This window comes from Lactuca serriola, chromosome 7, assembly GCF_051521515.1.
Source record: "Lactuca serriola cultivar US96UC23 chromosome 7, Lser_US96UC23_V15, whole genome shotgun sequence".
Classification (NCBI taxonomy): domain Eukaryota; kingdom Viridiplantae; phylum Streptophyta; class Magnoliopsida; order Asterales; family Asteraceae; genus Lactuca; species Lactuca serriola.
The window spans coordinates 15,063,371-15,087,312 of NC_136414.1; positions in this window are offsets into that span (position 1 = coordinate 15,063,371).

A 23,942-nucleotide genomic window follows, 5' to 3' on the forward strand; every position below is an offset into this window, starting at 1 on the left:
CAGGAAATGCTTTTATCTACTTATTTTTTACCTTTGTTTTACTATTATTATTATTATTATTATCAATTTTTATTATTTTTATATGAAAACCATACAATTATTTTTATACATGATTTGAATTTTATCCATAAGTCTATCATCATTATGTTTAATTAATATTTAAAATGATTTCAAAATATTAAATCATGTTCAAGTCAAGATAAAAAAACGAAAAAAAAAAAGATACCCCGTCGGGAACTGTCATTAAATATATAAACAGAAAATATTGAATTAAGTAAAAACACTTAAACTAAATGTTGAAAAATATATATTGGATCTCTTGTAACCATTGCATATTTGTTTTCTTAAGTAGATATTTTATTATTAATGAAAAAAGTAAATCGAATTTCCCAAAGGTAAAATAAAATTACCTAAAATTTAGCATCATATAAAAAAACCCAAAAAGAAAAATCATAGAAAGGGATTAGATAGAGTTAATAAATATATGCAGTATATTTAACCGAATTGGTTTGGATAGAGTTTAAATTATTATAGATAAGTAGATAACTGATAAATATAGTAAGTTTAAAAAAAAATATGTATTTTAATTTGGCGGTAAAGAAAATAAAGCGTTTTTTCTTCATGAATTGTTTTTACATAAATTGCATTTATATTATTACTTTTTAGTTTGTTTCTGTTAATAATCATTTCACGATTATGCGCATGTTTGTGGTTGCGATTAACATAGGTGTCTTGGGGCTCTATTCAGTAAAATGGCAACCTTCATTTTTTATTTGGGAACTATTTCAACCTATATTTCGATTGATTAGTAAATTTGTCAGGTTAAAAAGCATCAATGTTAGAATCATCATGAATTTTTTTTTTTTGGAAAGGGAACTTCCCTAACGAGGGTTTCCGGGCCAGCTTACGCGCACCGACTAATCCCCCGCTGCAAACATGAGACTTTGTCTCATACCCTGGAGTCACTGCAGGCGAACCTCCATGGCCACAAGGGCTGAGTAGTGCCAGGATTTGAACATGGGATCATCATGAATTGTTAAAACCCTAAAATGTAATGCCCCAATTGTCAGGTATCATTATTGTTCAATTTAAATTTCATGTTTTAAGACTTACTCGACGAGTTGATGCTATTACTCGTCGAGTAGAAGTGGGTTGGGACACGTCATTTAATGAGTTGACTCGACGAGTAGGAGCTGGCAGAGGAAACCCTAAATTTTAGGGTTTTTGCACCCTATATATTGGACCATTACCCTTATCACCCCTTGAGAGCCAAAAACCCTAAATTTCATGTGTGTGAGATATGATAGAGTTTTGGGGCTTTGAGAAGTGATTTAGTGAAGGAAACTTGTAGATCAAGAGGCTAGCATCAAGGAAATTCGTGTAGATCTTGAATCCATCTCAGTTTGGGCAGGTTTTGGAGGTAACCAAGTATTACTTTGATCTCTTTCTCCTTAGAACCTCTCATGGATATAGTTAGGGTTTTCTTTAGCATATTCATGAAGGGAATGTGGTGTATGAGCTAGATCTAAAGTTGAAACTTCAGATCTGAACCTCCCTTGGGTCCTAAGTTTATAAAGTTCCTTGTATGGCCATGAAAGAACCCTCCCTTATGAGTAGAGCTTCATTTCAAGCTTGGATTCGTATTTTGAGGCATGCAAATATGTAAAGTAGCAACTTTACGTTGCTAATACACTCTAGGGACCTAGATCTACTGTTTGGAACAAAAGAATAGTTATGTATCGCTTGATCATGGGAATAACCGTATGGACTCGACGAGTCTGGGAGATGACTCGGCGAGTCGAGTAGGGTTTTTGTACGAATTGGTCCCGTGTGGATTCGGCGGGTCTGGGAGATGACTCGGTGAGTCAATTTGGATTTTCGAGCACTGGGTCGCGTATTGACTCGACTAGTCGAGTCGGGTAATTCTTGGATTAGTAGGGACTCGATGAGGGGAAAGATTGCACTCGGTAATAGGACAACATGGTATGTTGACCATTGACCAGTGACTTTGACTTTGACATGGGATAGTCTTTTGCCTTCCAAGGGCATTTTGGTAATTGAGTATTTATCGAGTGGGTCACTCATGGGTACAGGCGAGGTGGTTGGAGCTATATCTGGAAGAGTGGACAGTATTATCCCGAGCCGCTAGCGAGGTGAGTTATCCTCACTATAACAATAGGGTCTAAGGCACCAAGGTCGACCCTTTAGGATGAGAATCTAATTATAGTATGATGTATATGATTATGATCTGTTAGTTCGGTATCAGGATAGGTAGGATGTTGTTATGCTATGATGATCTGATGGATTGGTATGTTAGTGACCTGGTTAGGTCGGTACTACAGTATATGAGATTGCTATGATTAATGATCTGTGAGATAGTTATACTTGATATATATATATATATATATATATATATATATATATATATATATACTAGAATACGTTATTTATGTGCACATGGTTATTGGTTTGGTGGGGTTGAGGCGGTCCTGCTTTGTGCTGAAGGCCAACATACCCGATGAGCGGTCCGGATAAGTTGTGGGCTCCAGATAGACTGTAGGCCTTGCAAGGCGGTCCAGTCAGGAGGCCCAATATTCATCATGTTGTTATTTGTTATTGATACGGTATTATCAGTGTGGTATTGGTATTTTGGGGGAGTAACTTACTAAGCTCTCGAGCTTATAGTTTCAGTTTATTGTTTCAGGTACATCAGGAGATCGTGGCAAGGCAAAGGCGTGACCATACCGCTCATCATCCTTATCATTTTAGTTTCTGGGACACTCTGATGAATAATGTTTTGAAAACAATTTGTATAACACTATTTGGTTTTAATGGTTGGAAAAGTTTAATTTTGGCTTAAAATTTTAGATGTTACATAAAAACCGTTAAAACCCTTAATCTGTCAAGTGTAAAGGGGTATTTTTTCAATCCTCTTGTGTTGTAGGTTTAAACAGTTAAAATCTTTTAAAAATCATCAACGCTAGAACGGTCAATCTTTTGGTTTGAAATGTCAAACTCAACATTGATCTCCTGATGTATTTGTAACTTTCTCGTTTTTATATAAAAAACTTACAAAAATTAAGGCATATTCATAAAATATGATGAGAGCACAACTAAATTCAGAAACTTGTCAAATTCAGTCATAGATGAAACTCAAAGACATCACATTCAAACAACTCCATTTGTGTTCCGTATGATCCAATAATTCATACAGGTGTAAATAGAACTCGATTAATTTGACAACAAAAGTCCTTTCTTTTTGTTTTGTCTTTTGGAAACCCCACGCAAAGCTTTAAGAACACCAAATAGCCAATATCAACACCACCACAATATTCATTTCTTTTGTCTTTTATTTTGACAACAATACTTTCAACATTGACCTGTTTTCTTATTCTTTTTTTCTTTAGGGTAAACCCCAGAGTCCTTTTTTTTTGTAACCTATGGACATCAAGATCATCCCATTTCTTTTACTCTCTTCGAATTCTCAAACTCAAATTATAAAAGTTATGATGTTGTACTTTTTATCAAACTTGCTTTCAGTTCGATGGGCTTCAATATCGGACATCTTGAACCCTCTTCAATTTGACCATCATTAAGCTCTGAAATGAAAACAAAACCATTGTAAGGACAAAAGCAAGAAATTAAAAACCACTTGCCCAAGGGTTGATAAACCTTATACAAGACACAATTAGATAGATGGAAAAAACCCAATAAAGAACCCAATACGATAGGACAAAACACAGTCTAGTAATTAAAATTTAACCGACCAACAACCCAATTATACAGTTTCATAACATGAATCAAACAACAATAAAACAATTGATTAATGCCAAAGGAAAGAAATAGACTACCTTGAGTACCAATAAAACAACGGATTTGGGACCTGTAAAGACAAACACAAACACACACACACACACACACACACACCCCGTTAAACAAAGTCACCACCACAATACCCTTCAAATATCAACTAATAAGGTCCAAATCTTCTGAAGCCATGTTTGCAAGACTTGGTTCACTCACGAATTTTCGAATTGTATAGAAACGATATGTACCATTAAACATACAAAAAGAAAAATTAATTTTGTAGACCTAACAAACTCATCAGTATTTTTTCGAAAAAAAAATCATCATAGTCAAAAGAAAAGGAATTATCCCCATCATGTTAAGGAAACCCATGAAATTGATCCCTTACCAGTTGGTGTTGGTTGTGAAAGATTTGACCACACAATCAACCAAAGGGTTTGGTTAGAAAAAGAGGAGACAAAGAAACTTGCTCTTGCTGAAAACCCCAAAATCAAACCAACCCATGTTCATTGAAAATCCTTAAAATCGTTTATCTTTTGGTTCTAAGATAAGCGAGAGACAAGTAGTGACTAAAAATGACAAAATCGCATACGATCAGATCCAAAAACTAAAACTAGTTAACAATAAGTAAAGTAACCATCAGATAAACACAAATTGGAAATTATTAGCAAAAAGTACCTCATTGGTTTTTAAACCAGTACCAAGAAATCTTGGTCAATTGGCAAGAGAGAACAGGGATTCGCCTTTTCTTTCAAGCCCGAGAATAGAGATGAAAAGGAAATATTGTTGTAAATTCTTCAATATAAGAGATGAAAAGGAAATCTAGTTGTAATTTCTTCAATATAAGAGATAAAAAAGAAGTTGCTTTACCTGAGATTTTTACAAAGAATGGAGGTAGTATGGTGGTTCTTCCAGAGACATAGATCGAGCAAGATAGAGATGAGAGATGGTATGCTTCAGTGTGCCCTAAAGAAAAAATATATAATCGGTAAATAAACAAAACTTATGACCCAAGCGCAAAAATGACTTCTTCTTGATTACGGTGGAGGTTTAGGCGATAATCATCGAGGGGCTACAATCACTGATGGAGAGGAGACCGACATGAACTCAAATTCAACATGGTGGTGGTAACAGATGCGTAAGAAGGGTTAAGGTAACATGAGGTAATTGTGATTTAAGGTTTCTCGATGAAGACGACTGATTTAGGGTGATTTAGGGTCTTAGTGAGTGATTATGAGTCTAGGAATAAAAAATATTGTTTAATTCCCAAATAATTCCGTAAATGATTCATGAGCAGCTGTATTGGATGATAAGTTATAAATAAGGTAGTATGTATTGTACCTTTTAAATTTCAAGAAACAAACAATATGTTTAATAATATAGTAAAGATATATATATATATATATATATATATATATGTGTGTGTGTGTGTGTGTGTGTGTATGTGTGTGTGTTTGTGTGTTCGATTTTGATGTTTCTAAAGTAAGAAAAAATAAAAGTAGATATCTCAAATTATATATATATATATATATATATATATATATATATATATATATATATCATTATTATATATAAAAACCGTTTTTATCTCCTGCCGCCAAAATTAAATTTACACTGTTTATCAGACGCCACGTCAATTACCTTTCGAACGACGCCATGGATATCAACATCGATTCATAACAGGATCTTACACCGCTTATTTTCCTCCTCCACAGTTGTACCACCGCTTCGCTCATATACACCTATTTATAACCATTGTTTCCCTCTTCACGCTTCCATTGTAATCGTTTTTCTTAGCGTCTTTTCCCAACTTTCCAACTGTCGTGTCTCTCTGACATTTCAAAATTTCTTTCTTTGATTAAAGTGGATTCTTTTTACTTACTTAATCGAAAGGGTGAGACGTAGGATGGTGGAACTTCACAAACTAAAAGTTGCATGAACGGGTTGAGCATGACGTCCTCAATGGCAGAAGGTTGGGTCATGAAAGTCGACTGTTTTTCTACCCGCTACGCGCGTATGCATATCCGTATGCATATTTATCCACGAATTTTCTTTTCCGTGACGATGCCTTAAATCAATTTATGATTTCTATTACGCTTTTGTTTTCTGTTCTTAAACATTTGTGTTGTATTCAATTTATGATTTCAATTTTGCTCTCATATTCTCTTATTTTTTTGCCTCGGTTCTTTCTCTAATTTGTGTTGAACAAACCATAAACCCTGGAAATTACTTCATGTATATTAAGTCTTACCCTCTGCTGCGTTTCTTTTGCAAGCCTTCAAGTTCAATTAGAAAACCTAAAACCTATAATAATCTTTACATATTTATTTTTAACCCTATCAAACTTTTATGGACTGATTTCGTTATCTTATTAAAACTAAAGGAAACTGAATTATGAAACAGCGTGATTGAAACCTTGATGGAAACTAGAGGAAAACCTGGTTAATCTCTGAACTTGCCTTAATGAATGATTTTGAGCTTTTACTTACAGCTGATAGTTTTACTGAACAAGAAAATTAGATCTCCTATGTCTTATGGTATCTTTATCTATGATTAGAATGATCTCACCCTCAATCTTTTGTGCACGATTTAACTCTGGCCCTTTGTAACTGTTTCCTCCTATTTTCCTCTTATATATATATAATGAACAAACCCCCACTTTGTATAGCGAGTTTCTAAAGGTTAGAGTCCCAAGGTAATTGGCAATAAAGTTATTAATGAATACATTATGAGCTACCAATATTTTACATTATTTACATTTATTATTAATCTCTTTTGAAAATTTTAAATAACATAATTCTTTTTTATGTATCATATATTTTCTCCATGATAACATTGTCATATGATTATATCAAAGAGAAATTACAAGGGTTCTCAGAGAAAAGCATAAAGACTGCAAGGAATAAAGCGGATATAAACACTAGCTAGACAGAAACCCTAATGAGCTAAAGACAAAAAGGGCCCATAAACAAGTGGGCTAATAATATAGACTAACATCCCCCCTCAAACTCACAATGCCACAGCAATAAGCATTGAGAGTTTGTCACATAAGAACCGAAATCGAGAAGCAGATAAAGCCTTCGTAAAACTATCCGCAAGCTGCAAAGTTGATGAAACAAATGGAAGCGAAATGGTCCCAAGCTGCAGATGATGATGAGTAAAATGACAATCAATCTCAATGTGCTTCGTCCGCTCATGAAAAACAGAATTCTTCGCAATTTGTATCTCACTTTTAGTATCACAATTCAAGGGAGTGGGTGAAGAAATGTAAACTCCCATATCCGCAAGAAGCCATCGTAACCAGATAATCTCGCATGTAGTTACAACCATAACACGATATTCAGCCTTCGTGGAAGATCTAGAGACAACATCTTGTTTCTTGCTCTTCCATGAAATAAGAGACTCTCCAAGAAATACACAAAATTCAGTGGTAGACTTACGATCCACTACTAGAAAAACAGCCTTTTATGACGCTCATTGCGCGTCGTAAAAAGTTCAGACGATGTGCAAATGTACGTCAAGGAAGGCCCTATCATAAAGAGAGACGACGCGCTTTTGCGCGTCGTCTATAGACGACACGTATTTACGACGCGCAATTACGACGCGCGTTTACGACACGCAATGCGTATCTAGGAAGGCCCTGTCATAAAGGAAGACGACACGCATTCGCGTGTCGTAACCTTACGACGCACGTGTTAATGACACGCAATGCGTATCAAGAAAGCCCCTGTCAAGAAAGGTCATGTCATAAATGAAGATGACACACATTTTTTCGTATCATAATTTTAAATGTTTAAAAAAAATATTATTTATAGATTTACTTATTTTCAAATTAAATTTGTATTTAATGTTTCATAATAGAAAATAAAATATCATATACAAAAAATAGAATCCATTGCATAAATTTAATGTCATACAATTCTATTTCTTACAATATATAAATTTGCATCTAATTTACTATATACATCAAATTACAACTAAGTAAAGTTGCATCTTGCCTTTCATAATTCTTTGAGACTAATGCTCCAAACAGCTGATTATATGGATAAGCAGTTGTACATTGGCCCATCTCACTCAATAATGACTTAGCCAAATTCAACTCCAAGTCTTTACTGCATCTTGTTGATAATGCTGCAAGATTTAAATCAAGTGGCTTCATATTCCTTTCTTCCATCAACTTTACCTGATGCACAAAATACACAGAAACAAAAAAAAAACATTGTAGAGGAAGGGGTAATTTGGAAAAATATGAGGTGTATAATATAATAAGAATGCAAATACTTAATACCACTTTCATGCCATCATGGAAACGTGTTGTCACTACTAGAAAGTAGAAACTAACTAAATCAATTTTTTTATCGGTTATGATTGTATCTATTTTCAGTGATTTTGGATTTGTAACTTATTAAATGATTGTATCTATTTTTAGTTTTTTTTATCGGTTATGATTGTATCTATTTTCATTTTTTTTATCGGTTATGATTGTATCTATTTTCAGTTTCTTTATCGATTATGATTATATATGTTCAGGAATTAGGAAACATTTTCAACTTACATAATAATCTTTTTATTTGTAATTTTTATTGCATCCATTGAATCTTTTTGGCTGTAATTTAAATGTATATATGTAATCATTTTTTGTTGTAATTTTAATTTTGATCCATGTTTTAGTTATCATGATTATTATTATATCTTTTTATTTATCTCAAATTTATAAAAAATATGGATTTTTTACCAAACGGATATCCATCGGGTTCCCCGTATCTAACAGGTTTTCTTTTACCCGAATCAATATGGAAACAAAAGTTGTATTTTTAAAATTACCGAAAATTACGAAAAACCAAAATATTTTGTTAAGTTATGATGTACCTCGATGTAGATGAAGTGTTCAGCTTTTTCAATAAGAGAAATGTAAGCTTTGCGAATGCTCTCTTCAACTTGACTTGTCCCAGCTGACCATTGACTCACACTCCTTAAAACCTACAATTGAGAAATGTAAAAACCAAAAAATCTAATCTAATAATATATTTAATCATAAATAAAAAAATACCTGACAACGACAAGCAACACAAGGACCAACTTGACCTGTTTCCTCAACAGAAACAACCAAGTTACCTAGCATATCTGGAGTTGAAGTTTAAGATGATTAGTTTACTTGGAGTTAGTTACAATTTACCTGTTGTTGATTAGTTTCTTGTATCTACGCCTTTGTCTACCAGCTCCAACAGCCCTTATACATGTAAAGGACTTGAAAGAGTAAAATTTAAAGACTACATAGCCACTTACAGTGAAAGACAAAAGCCACCAGGCCAGCATCTCAGTGTACCAATCTATCATGACCATGACATAAACAAAACTCATTTTAATAAAACTGATTTCATTAAAATAACAAGCTAAACAACAAATCATTAATTTCAATTGATAAAACTTAATTTAAGGATAAAATAGATTTACCCGATATGTTATCAAAGGTCAAGTGTTCTAAATTTGCTTTGTACTCTTCAAATAGGTTTTCCAAAAAAAGAAATCATTAATTTCAATGCACTTGTCAGTTTCTTTTATGTTAATGCTACCCGATGAGAGCAGTAGAATCATAACTAATGAATTCAAAGATAGTGAGACTAGAATATTATGATATGAGTTAATGAGAGTGCAAGTTACCATTTTTTTATTCCTTCAATAAGATCCTAACCACCCACCAAATCAGATTCTGCAGCTCTAGCCTTCGGCAACTGCTCCGTCAGCAAACACAGCTACACGCAAGGCCTGCAAATAAAAATAGCTTACAAAGGAGAACCCAAATAAACCTCCAAGTCTCTTTAAATTAGCACTTGGTGAGATCACAATCCCTATGAGCATCAACTGCACATCAGGTCAAAAGAGAACCCCAATAAACCTCAAAGACTAACTCATTTGAATGCACATAAGGAAATCTTGAATCACCAGAGGAAAAGGCAGATCTAATGAGATCACCAGACCAACAGTAGGAAAGTATATGAGCATCAACTGCAACATCTTTCAGTTTGCCACCCCTGACCATAGATAACATAGGATATGAGTAAACAAATATAATGGTCTTGGTATTTGTATATGATTACATTACTTTATGGGATATTGTCAAGAAAAATGGTTCAGATTTGAACTCTTACATTTAGGCTTCTAGTTTTATCCGCTGTTCTTACCTTTTAACACCTGTAAAAAGAGTAGAACTAGAGAAAACCCTATGGTACATACAGATGTAGTTACTCTATGCAACCAAACCAACCAATACTCTCTACATACATACATACAATACATATACATATAGATAGATATAAATACCACAAGAAAGAATAATAATAAAATAAAATAAAAAATAAAACTTGGGGAAAGGAAGGGTTCAATCTTGAATGCGTTGGATCTCTCCCATCATAATACGGTTGTTGGTAACCTTAAACCCAAGCAGATCCGGGTCGATCTGCCTCCCCTTTTTGCCTTTCTTTTTTCCACCACCACCAGTTTTGCTATTGTGTCCCTCTGGTGCACCTTCTGGATCTGGTGAGGGTGGCTTCCTAATAAGATGATTATTATTACTGCCATGGATGCATCACTCAATGATGACGTCCTCCTAAACCCACCACCACCTACCATCATCATCATGTTCTCCCTAGTTTCTCTTTCTCTGAAAGTTGAATCCACCTCACATAACCCCCTTCATGAGATGATGATGATGATGAAGGACGTCTCACCAATATATTTATATTATCATTACTACTACTACACCTTTTTGACCCCCTGTTGCATACAAACCCTCAACATAAGAAACCAAAACATATCAATTATCTGTTCCAGGATTAATAACTGAAATTACCTGTCTTGACCCTCTCCTGCTGCTGTTGCAAAAGACTCAACCCGGTCATTGTACAAGCTTTTATTCCCACATGCTAATATCATATCACAACACAAAAATATTTATTTACTATGCTACGCATAAAAAGTAAATACCATCATAAACAGAATATAAATTTACCAAAGTTATTTGGCATTTCCCCATGGTCTATAGCAGCAACACCACCTTGTTGATTTTCTGCGGCTACACGTATCATCATGTTATTGTTGCCACCTTCAGTTTTAGGTACTTTTCTGTTGGAACTTGTATAGACTGCCTCCTGAGTCTCAGAAAAGAATGGTACTAGCTCTTGTGTTGAGCTTGAACTCTGCTTCCTCCTATTGGGAGACCTAGGAAATTACACTTGACTCTCTTTCAAGCGTCCCATTGTTGAAAACCAAACCACCTACATGAAAATCAAGAAATGAGACTTTCTTTCCCTAACTTTTTACGAATTTTCCCTTACCTGACAAATTGTGCAGAAACTAAGTTCTTGATCAGAAGATGAAACAACTTCCCCGATCCAACATTCCCAATCTGCTCACCTAATGCAAGAAGCTCCTGCATATACACAAAAGGTCATTTTCATAATTTGACTAAAAAAGAAGCCAATCTTTGTATCCCTCATAAGACATATGATCGATATCCATACACATATCTCTATGATGATCAACTCTTCGTCCATAATTAGAAATATCAAGCATTGCAACACCCTGTTATTAGAAACAAATAAATTAATAAAAGGAATTTCATTTTCTTGCATGATTTGATTATGAAGAGAGTAATATTTAATAATAATAATAATACATCTTCAGGAAGAACTCTTAGATGTGGAAAGCCATGTGGTCTTTCCAAGCTCGGTTAAAAGAGGGGTTTATGTAGAAGTTAGGGTTTATAAAAATCCACAGTTCCATTGAAGGAAAAAAGTTAGAGCATTAATAGAGATGAAGATCTAAACCTGCTTGAGATCTGGTTGAGATAAATTGGACATGACAAAGAAATTCAACGCACTGTTCTTCAATGTCAAATAAATTGAGAAGACGGTCTGATTCACCTGTCGTTCAATGAAATGATTCAAACAGAAGCCCTAATTTTAAAAGACGATAGCTATACTAAAAAAGAGAGTCAACATGAGAAGTATCAAGAGGTTCACATTACCTTGGAGACGATTTGAGAAGTATTAATCAGAAGTTTCAAGATCTCTCTGCTACAACGGTTCAATCCCACATTTTGATTCCGCCACAACCACCACAATGGTTTTGACTCTCGATCCAGTATAGGGAATAAACCATACAAGAGCTATCAAATAACCCTTGGAGTGAAATTAAAGAAACCGTGAAGATTTTAGTGGATAGATGAAGAGCGATTTTGGTGAAGAGATGAAGAGCTGGGGAGGGGACGAAATTGATTTCTAATTGAAAAGAAAAATCTTATTGAATAGATAAACCTATTAAGGTAGCGGTCATGGAGGTGAGACGGGACGCAATCACAGGTGTGGTGGAAGAGTCACATTCGTAGTCATCAGTGCGATGGAGGAGTCGCACACCCAATTGAGAGTGAAACGATTCTGTTATAAGTATTAGCTTATCGTTGGTCGATTTGTAATGAGGAAGGCCTGACGTCGCCGGAGGAGAAGTGACCAAAGGCGAAGCAAGGTGAATCGTCCATTGTTTTAGTGCTAAGAGAGATGCGAGATGGTTTTCGTTCGTGAAAAAAGCCCTAGCTAAAATGGTCACAACGATTTTGTGGAATTTAGTATTTAGTGATGTTTTGGGATTTTGTTGTGCGAGAAAAGAGGAGAGGTTATGATATTAGGGTTTTTTGGGTATTGATCAGTGAGGAGAGGGAAGAATGATGGAAATAATGCAGAGGATGAACGAGATGTTTGATGAAACTGAAGATGAAGATGAGGGACCTAGGGCTTTTTCTTGCTAAGTAGAAGAGGCGGGGGGATTAATTTTTAGGATTCAGTAGGCGGGGGTAATTTTCGTCGATTTCATTTCCCGCCTAGAACGCGTGTTTCACTTAAAAATTATAAAGCGACACCTTTACATGACGCACATTTTATGAAAGGCGCCCTCCGTATTTCTTTTTTTTCTTTTCTAACACTAATTTTAGGGCGTGCACAAATGTGTGCCCTCTATCCTTCAAATTTTGCAAAACTGACATTATCTTTTAGGGCACTTACAAATGTGCGTCGTCTATCAACGAGTGTCATTGTTTGTGCGTCATTAAAGGGCTGTTTTCTTGTAGTGATCATGACGATCACCATCCCAATCAGCATCACTATAGGCACGTAACTCAAGAGAAAATGTCGAGGAAAACAAGAGAGTCTGAAACTGAGTGCCACGAAGATATCTCAGAATACGAAGAACAGCTCCCCAATGAACAGAAATAGGTGCAGTAACAAACTGACTGACAATATGAACAGCATGAGCAATATCTGGACGAGTGACTGTGAGATAAACCAAACTTCCCACCACAGTACGATAAAGATTCAGATCAGATAAAGGAACACCATCAGTAGGAGAGTATCGAGCATTGGTTTCAAGAGGGGTATCAACAGTCCGATTGTCAGAAAGTCCCGCCCATGTAAACAAGTCAGATATATATTTAGTATAGGAAAGAAGGTACCCTTTCTTAGACTGAGCGACCTCAATACCCAAGAAATAGCGCAGCAAGCCCAAATCCTTCATAGCAAATCGACAAGCTAGATCATGCTTCAAAGACTCAATACCACCATGGTCATCACCTGTAATAATCATGTCATCCACATATAAGGACAGAAGAATCCGTCCTGCACTCGAGCATCTAACAAACAGAGCAGAATCGTGATTACTCTGGACAAATCCAAGAGAGGTAATCACTGTGGAGAATTTCTCAAACCAAGCACGAGAGGCTTGCTTGAGCCCATACAAAGCTTTGCGAAGCTGACAAACCTCGCATGGTCGATGCTGAATTCCTGGAGGAGGGGTCATATAAACCTCTTCATGAAGGTCACCATTCAAAAAGGCGTTCTTGACATCCATTCGAAAGATCTTCCACTGTCGAACGGATGCAACTGCAATCATAGTACGAACTGTCGTCATCTTTGCAATCACCTTCTGGAAAACTTTGAGAGAGTAGTATACTTTCTTGTGGAATCGGCCACCACTAAGTCTCACACAACTAGTGTCACATTTCTTGCATCATATGCTTCTTTATATAGTGTGCATGGTTAGGGTGAAACCCTAATAACCCATGTCTTTTCCTTTCCAAGGATCCATGTGTAACGACCCGTCTCCGGTATGATAATTCCTTGGTATTTATTTCGAATTTTTGCCAGAGGGACTCGGCGAGTTCATAGCCTGACTCGCCGAGTAGGGTCAGGATTTCGAGCACGTGTTAGCTGGCGACTCGGCGAGTCCATATTCTGGACTCGGCGAGTCTGTCCGTCTGGGAGAAACCCTAAATCCCCGGGTTGCCCACTATTTAAGCCACCTTATAGCCCCCAATCTCGCCTCCTTCACCCTCAAAAGCTGTGAGAAAACCCTAATTCGTTCTTGAGTGATTCTAAGTGATTTTGTGTGCTTTTGTGAAGGCTTGAAGAAGGAGAAGAAGGAGCAAGGAGAAGGATTGTAGAGCAGAGATTCAAGGGAAAGCAAGAGCTCTTTGAGGTATTCTTCAGTTTTCCTTCTCTTTTATGCCTTAAAACCCTTCTAGATCTTGTTAATGCCTTTCTCAAAGCTTTATGTTGATATGGAAGCTCTCTTATGCCGAGATAACCTTAGATCTGTTCATTTAGGAGTTGTAGAGCCCAGATCTATTGCCTTTATGGAGCTATTTTGCATATTAACCCTAGATCTACCCCTTTTAAGCATCTTTTAGCCTTTATTCCCTTGTTCATGCGTTTGTACACGTAAATTTGGAAACTTTACGTGGTAAATCAGTTTATTGGACTCAGATCTATCATTTGGAGGTACTGGATTCGAGCAGAGTCGAGTGTAAAATAGTTGCATGGCGGTGACTCGGCGAGTCGGAAGAACGACTCGGCGAGTCGAGTCGCGAGTCCCCGATTTCTTCCTTTTTGAGCGGTGTCGAGTGGGACCAGTGAGTAGTGGAGTGGACTCAGCGAGTTTGAGGGTAGACTCAGTAATGGGGGGACTCGGCGAGTTGTTCATACAACTCGGCAAGTCCAAGGCAATCTTCTTAAGCTCAAGAACAACTCGTCGAGTTGTTCATAGGACTCGGCGAGTCGGATGAAAATTGTCTGAGTTCTTGGATCGGGAGAGTACTCGTCGAGTCGATGCCATACTCGACGAGTAGCAGCGAGTAGAGTCGAGGAGTGAGAATAAGGACTCGGCGAGTTGGCGGCCCCAACTTGGCGAGTCAGGTCAACTGTGGGTTGACCTTGACCGAGAGTTGACCTTGACTGAGAGTTGACTTTGACCAAGGGTAAAAGAGTCATTTTACCCAGTGCAGTGTTTAGTATTTGATTGAGTGTGTTTATGGACTTGTAGCCGGGGAGATACCGGAGCAGCAGCAGTTAGCCCTCAGAGCTATTCACTCAGCAGCCAGTTCACGAGGTGAGTTTCCCTTCAGTAGGAACGGGTCTACGGCCATAATGTCGGCCCGTTTAATTATCAGTAGTTCCGGACTTTGGTCTGATGCAGTAGCTAGAGTGCTTGATGTCTTTGTGATTCAAGCATATTTGTGTTATGTGTTCCGGACTCTGTTCCGATGCAGTATGCAGTTTATGTGTTATAATAGTTGTTATGTTTTATGCTATGCCATGATCAGTCAGTTCCGGACTTCGGTCCGATGCAGTCAGTTCCGGACTTCGGTCCGATGCAGTTAGTTCCGGACTCCGGTCCGATGCAGTCAGTTCCGGACTTCGGTCCGATGCAGTTAGTTCCGGACTCTGGTCCGATGCAGGGGACAAGGTCCCAGTCAGTTCCGGACTTCGGTCCGATGCAGCTAGTTCCAGACTTCGGTCTGATGCAGTGGGCAAGGCCCAGTATGTGCTTTATATATGTATCGTATGGTATGTGGTAGTTTGGGGGAGCTCACTAAGCTTCGTGCTTACAGTTTCAGTTTTGGTTTCAAGTACTTCCGCAAGCAGAGGGAAGAGCTCGGGATGATGGCATCGCACACACCACAGCTTCAGCTTTTATCCTGGGAGTTGATTTAGTTCTTGATTTTTATATGACATGGATATGATACAGTTTTCTGCACAGTGTTTTATTATTATTTTGAGATACATCATGTATGGTTTTATGATATGACACTCAGATTATGGTTTTTGGTTATGTTGAAAAACGAAATTTTTGGGTCGTTTCACCATGGTTTAAAAGCTCCATGGACCATCCATGGACTTCCATATTAGCTTAGCCCATTAACAAATGAGTATTAGCCCACACTATATAAAATATAATAGCCCATAATTTAATCAGTCTTCTTTTTAATCTCTAAATTAATTCATAATTAATTTCAGACTAAAACTAATTAAATAACATGACTTCATATTAATATATTATAACTTATAATATATTAATAAATCGTAAGTATACAATTCTCATAAAATTATCCATAAATCGTTTGGGTGAAGTGCAACCCAAATGGACCATGCCGGGTCGGGTCAAGTATGTACCAAATAAGTTATGGACTTAGACACCTTATCCAACAGACTCCCACTTGGACAAGTCTAATAACTATATTTGCGTATGTTACTTCAGGAACCAACCAGCAATCGTAGCTCTCGAAAACTCTGTTGAACTATGAAGCGCCATTTTAGATAAGTGATCATATAATCCTCTGTTCTCATGATATCAGCCGGACAAATACATGGAACAACGTCGTACTTATTGTCCAGCAGTTTGTTTCCCGATTTTCGATTTGTTTAAAAAAGAACTTAATCGAACACATCAATTTAGTTCTGACCGGCCGGTACATAGGTCACAACAAAATCATCGAGGGGCCCAGATATCGCTTCTATTTCTAGAAGGAACAGATAAACTTCGACTCATATGCTTGTTCTACTACTTGTTGAATTGTACACAAAGGCACGTTTTATAACATCAAGTTACTGATGCGTTTACGTGCAATCAATGCACAACCAACTCATAGGTAACAACTCATATCTCTAGGTTTGAAGATTTATATGATATTACCGTCTCACGATCACTCGAGATAAATTCCATGAAGTGATACAAGTGAGCGTGGGTTTATTCCAATACTCATAACTTGTGAGCACTCATGAATGTTGTAGCAACCATTGCTATGACTAAACCCATTTAGCCATCTACAAACTCGATTCATGACAGTCTTGATTCATACCTACTTCCAACATATGAACGACTGTGGAGTGTTTAAATAACTCAGTCATTCGGAAAGAATAACCTAGCTATTTTGGAAGTCAAAACATGCAAAGTGAAACACAATAATAATCGAATCCAATATGGTCTCACAACCCTTTTGAATATAAATAGAACCACCTTTTATTTATCACCATATTGATTACACATTATTCATTGTATAATGTTTCAAACAATCAACTTAAGACTTGAATAAAAACAACAGTCGTCCCATGCTCCTAGCATGTACACTTTGTTTTTCTAAACAATAGTTATGTCATACTCCAAGTATGCACACTATGTTTGTCTATGATCCTTACATTGTGATGTAGATCAATTGAACATGATTCCATTGATACTCATTTCACAATCCCAAATCCTTATTGTAAATGTGACAATCCCCGATTCCTATCATTTACCAAAAAATTTGTTAGATTTCAAACTTTTATGCAATGTTCCTCTTGTAATGATTATTCACAAATTCACAAAACTTGTCAACAGTCACTACAGAGTATTCCAAAGGAGATCAACTCTATGGAAACGAAGTCTCATATTCAAAGTACATTGCTTTGAACATCCTTCTTGCATTAAGGTTTTCTAATCTTACATAGATTGAATAACTTCCACCTATGGAGACATTTCCATAGTCCCATTTTAACTATCACTTCCGACCAAGAGTTACTTCTTTTCAGAACATGTCAATATGGTCCTTTCCGACAACTTACATCATACTTCCAACTTTCCCTGAGCAACCAATCTTTGGCGAAACTCATATTTGTCCTCGACAATTGCTTAATTACTTTAGTCATATCCAGTTCTAGACTTTTCCCTTCTCAATGCCTTAAGCATTTGGAAAATTTAGAAAAGATGAATATTATAGCACATGCAATCGATCCTATACCCGAAGCATATGGGACACAATTCATGATGTTTGACATAAAGACATGATACTAGACCAGTCTTTTGCTACAATATTTTTTTTTTATTTGCCATGTTTTCAAAATTTAACTATGAAGAGGGATGTCGTAATCATAATCGAATTTCGAAAACGCAATATATATATAGAATTTCTTCAAGTTGAACCATTCCAACATAAAATTCATACATATATATTCTTGACTAAAGATGATTAAAATCTCAATCTAAGCTTTAGAATTGAAACGAAGTATAATTTCCTCTCCCTTGATTATAGCAAAACGACTTTTTCAACCCCTGTAACTTCATGAATTGAAACTTTTGTTTTTCTATAATTAACATTGCTAGCTTGCAATACTAAACGTAATAATCATGCTCCCACTAACATGATGATTATCAGAATAACACTTATTCTCCCACTAGCTCTGACATATTTCCAGAAATCTGCTGGACTTCTGAAATTTAGATTCATACACCCTTTCTTAGATAGCTCATATGTGTGTCTAAGCAATTTCAAGAACTATGAAAAGGGATGTCGTAATTATAGTCTCAATTTCTTATACCTTTGCCATTTCTCACAAGTCCATGTTAGTGTGCCGGTTAACCACACACGCTCCACTAACGACTTTTGAAAATGCAAATAACACAATTGATATCTACGTAAAATCTACTTAGTGAAAGCGTTTCCTCACCATCATTTTCATGAATCGGATAGAAACCTTATGTCACTTAGATTTTATAGTGTATGAGTTCCTATCCATGTGAATTTGTCAAAACCATAATCACAAGATAAGGTTAGTGACAAATTCAGCCTTACATGAATTAAACTTGTTCAATCTTAGTTTCTTGTCACCTTGGTAGCACAAGGCCCACCAATGCTTCCAAGTTGAACTCTGATAACTCACATGCAAATTCAACTTATTTGAAGTAGGTACAGAAATAAGAATTAAGTCAACACGATAGGTTGCAAACCTTAAGTCGTGTGCTAGTGATAAATTACAGGTTTTACTCTTGATTAAATCTTGAAACTCTTTCAGGATCTTTAAGGCTCCCACTGTCCCCTTGATATATAAGTTTCCCCAGTCAAGAACCATTCCTTGACAAAAACAAATATTCAAGGGATAGTGCGGATTCTTATCAAGACTAACACTTCACACAATTGGTCCTAGTTGGTCTTTGTCTCATCCAAGACATCACAACTTACCAATCTCAAATGTACAAGGGTAGAAACATTCTACATTACATTTGATAAGTGTTTTAAACCTTACTTTATGTCACTCAATGTTACAATCTTGGAGTATGACTCTAAGAATTGTTTTGGAACGAAATATGACTCATCTTCTTGATTTTAACCAATCCAACAATTCATGACCTCTCTTCTTAGCCATAACAATGCACTAAGACGTCCTTAGAGTATGAATTTGTGATATGGTTTCATAATCATTAAGTTGATCATGAAATACGATACTAAAGTACTCTCCCATCCTTTCAGATTTGAGAAACTTTTATCTTTCTGCCTAATTTGATTCTTCTCATTTGTTTTGTCATACATTGTAACCGTTCCAATGTTACAGAATTATACTTAACCTTATAAGTATAATCATATTTACTAATCTTTAGTAAATCATGACAAATCAATCTTTGTGGTGGACCTTGACCAGCGCACACCCAGTGTACCTAATTCCTTAGTCCTTCAATTGACTCACATATACATGTGATCAAAGAATTAGTCTTAATTTTCAAGGATGAAAATTCTCATTCATCATACAATACAACTTGTATGATTCCAAGTTTCTGTCCAATTGAAACTTGGGTGATGAAAAACTTTCTTCATTTGGTAAATTCAGACACTACCACAAATGAAAAAATCAAATCCACTTTCCAATATTGCTATTACTGGAAACATATAAGCAACAATTTTCCACAGATGCCATTGTAAGGATATTTTTAAAATAAATAAAATTAAAACCCTTTTTTCTTTTATTTTAAAACTTTGCGGAAAAACTTATCCTTACAATCCACATGAAAACCTTTTTGTTATCTATTCATAAGCAATATTTATAACTCTTAAGCAACAGATCAAAATTCTGATTGTCGAACCATGCGATCGAAACCCACCTTTGCAATCAGAATCAGCATGTGACCCATTCACATTATGTAATAAGAATCTCCAAATAGGAACTTAATAGAGTTAGACAATGGACTTTACCCGAAGTAGAGTCAAACCTCTTGACTTGATCAACCTTATGACCTTTCAGGTGAATAGGGAAGCTTCGAAACCAATGCCCCTTCCTTTGGCAACAAAACACATGCAACCCTATTAAACCTTGGATCTATGTTTTCTTCTAAAATACATGCAAATAATAACTTCTAAGGTTTCTTCCTAACTAGCATAGCATAAGGATTATGAATCATAAAAGTACTAGTAGAAATACATACCTTTTGATGATGGTTGATTGTTTGGAGTTTGAGAGCCAAGCACCAATAATGTGAATGCCTCAAATGGAATCACAAATCACCACAAACACTTGGAAAACTTTGAGAGAGTAGTATACTTTCTTGTGGAATCGGCCACCACTAAGTCTCACACAACTAGTGTCACATTTCTTGCATCATATGCTTCTTTATATAGTGTGCATGGTTAGGGTGAAACCCTAATAACCCATGTCTTTTCCTTTCCAAGGATCCATGGGTTAAAAGCTCCATGGACCATCCATGGACTTCCATATTAGCTTAGCCCATTAACAAATGAGTATTAGCCCACACTATATAAAATATAATAGCCCATAATTTAATAAGTCTTATTTTTAATCTCTAAATTAATTCATAATTAATTTAAGACTAAAACTAATTAAATAACACGACTTCATATTAATATATTATAACTTATAATATATTAATAAATCGTAAGTATACAATTCTCATAAAATTATCCATAAATCGTTTGGGTGAAATGCAACCCAAATGGACCATGCAGGGCCGGGTCAAGTATGTACCAAATAAGTTATGGACTTAGACACCTTATCCAACAGTCATATGATGGGTTGCACCAAAATCTAAGATCCACAAAGATGAGGGAATACCTGAAGTGTCAGATGAAGAAGGACCAGAGTGAGACATAGATGCAGACATGGCAGTGGGATTATAAGCCAAATACTGTCTAAAGCTCTCAAACACCTTGGGATCCAATGCAGATGGTGGCATATGTCCAACAAATTCTATGTCAACTGGTGGAACAGCAGCAGCAGCAAAGTGTGGAGGACGAGGGGTCCATGGAGGAGTACCAGAAGAACGAGACTGATGCTTCTATTAACCAGACCTATTGTGTTGCCCTGACTGAGATTGACCAGATTTACCCTTGTTGACTAACAATGGACACTAAGCTTTCCAATGATTCTTCTGTTTGCAGAATGCACACTCATCATAAGCGACTCTTGAAGGTTGTCGAGATTGACTGGAGGAGACAACAAGCACAGCAGGAGCAGGAGTAGGAGTAGAGGTTGCTTTAAACCCTTTATCTGCATGGGACTTGATATGAGTCTCTTCTGCAATTAACTCATGGACAATTGAATCAACTGAAGGAAGAGGAGAGCGATGAAGAATTGTTCCACGAAGACCTTCAAAATCAGAACGCAAGGCCATCAAGAACTGAACCAAGCGTTGTTCTTCCCTCCTAGAAATGTAAGGCTCAAAATCTTTTAACTATTTAGATTCAGTAAGAGCCAATTGATCCCAGAGATCAGACATAGCAACATAGAAATCTTGAATGCTCTGGTCATTTTGTTGAAGGGCACGAATATCATATTCCAATTGGTATTGTTTAGCAAAATTGGACTGAGTATACAGTCTCTCCAAGTGATTCCAAACTTCCTTTGTTGTATCATACTTAGCCAACTGCATACCAACGGACTGAGTAATAGAATTATTGATCCAAGTAATAACCTTGGAGTTATCAGTCTCCCAAGCATCAAGCAACATATCAAAATTCTCAGTTTGAGGCACTGAGGGTTTGGCTTTAGTCCCAGTGACATAGCCCCACATATTCTTCCCACGAAGGAAGTTCTTCATAACGTAACTCCAATACGTATAATTCTTTCCATCCAAACGAGTACTGATTGACTGAAAGGAATCATCCTTTCCAGTCATGTTGATAGTGAATGAATAACCACAATGACAATATCCGTTAAGAACTCATAGTTTCTAGAGAACTAAATATTGATCGTTAGATCAAAATTAACTCATTAATGACATGATCGTCATCTTATTAATCTAATTTAATGTTTGATTTTTTATGTTAGTAAAAATATTAATAAAAATGTATAAAAGTTAATATAAAAAATCAAATTTTTAGATTTTTTTTAAATAATAATTTTCTAATTTTTAAAAATATGTTGATTTTTTAAATATTTTTAGAAAACATGATTTTTTTTTTTAAAAAAAAGTTGGAAAAAAATATGCAAGAAATTAAAAAAATAAATGATTAATACAAGATCACTCACAAAAATATATAATATGATATTCACATGTGATTGTATCTTTAGATTCAAATATGAAATTCACAAGGAAAAAAAAAATAAAAAAAAATAATAACCAAGAACACTCACACAAAATGTATGTGTACATATAGACATAATTTATTTGTGATTCACTTGTGATTTACATGTGATTCATATATAAATTACATGTAATTTACATGTGATTTACATTTGAATTACATGTGATTTATATGTGAATTACATGTGAATCACATATCCTTCATATGTGATTCACTTGTTTTAGTAAATGTAATTTCATGATTTTCTCTTCAATAATACCTTTATTATAGACCACTAAATGCAACAAAATAGGAGCATGCTTTCATCTATTTGTTTATTATATATATGTAGCATCCCACTACAATTAACATTTTACTTTCAGTTATTTTCTTATTAAGACATTGTATTTGAAAAATCTATCAATTTTATGAAGTAGAATGTTGTAACAAACAAATGAATGGCCTTATTATTGAAACAAATTCTAGATCCAATTGTATGATTTTGGGTGTGGAAGCATAAAGTGAAAAATACAAACTTGCAGCCACTCATCCATATATGCATCAATAGTCTTTGTTCCAACTTCCACCTTCACCTCTCTTGGTTTTCTGAGTCAAATAAATAAACCAGAAAAACCAACAAAAATGATTAACTTTCTGTGATTTCCTAATTAAAACACTAACATAATTTATTACCCTGGAAAGATTTTGTAGCTGACCATGAACCCATATGCCAAGAATGACAAGAAGAGTAAGTCCAAGAGAAACCAAGAACACTAACAATGGAAACATAATAATTCTATTCAATTGCTAAATCAATAAAATGATAAAGTACCTTATGCTTTTCTATATTTTCTCCTAAAATGACAAAGTTGCAATCTTTGATCCACAAGAAGTTGTACTTGAGAGTATTGAGATATAAGACTCAAAATCACACATTTTCATTAAACTATCTCAAAAATAAACCCTAATTAATACCATCAAAATCTTGCTAATAATTGCTCCATAAGGAGTGATATACCTGTGAAGCACCGGCTGTATCAATTACAGCTTCCCTGACCACTTTTAACCTTGTTAATGTGTGATCGCACTGTGCAAGAACCTGCAAATACGTGTAACACATCTTTATAAAAATAGTATAACTAAAAATAAAGAAGAATTAACATGAAGAACATACATGTAGATGACCGAGAACCCTTTTAAGATCTTCCATTCTGACATCATGATTGGCTAACAAACAGTTTCTAACAGAATGTTGTACCTCTCCAACAATATGTAACACGTGTTGAAGTAATAGATCATAGTTTCTAAGGATGCTACCTCCAAGAGAATTCTCAATTGGTAAAACTGTCGTGTCGGCAATCCAGTTTTCAACTGCCTAAATCCAAATTTTTGTGAGGTTCATGGTGATAGATATATGTTCCTCTGCCTTTCTATTTGTATTTTTTTAATGCATCAATCAATCAATATATTTCAATACTTCTTTCAA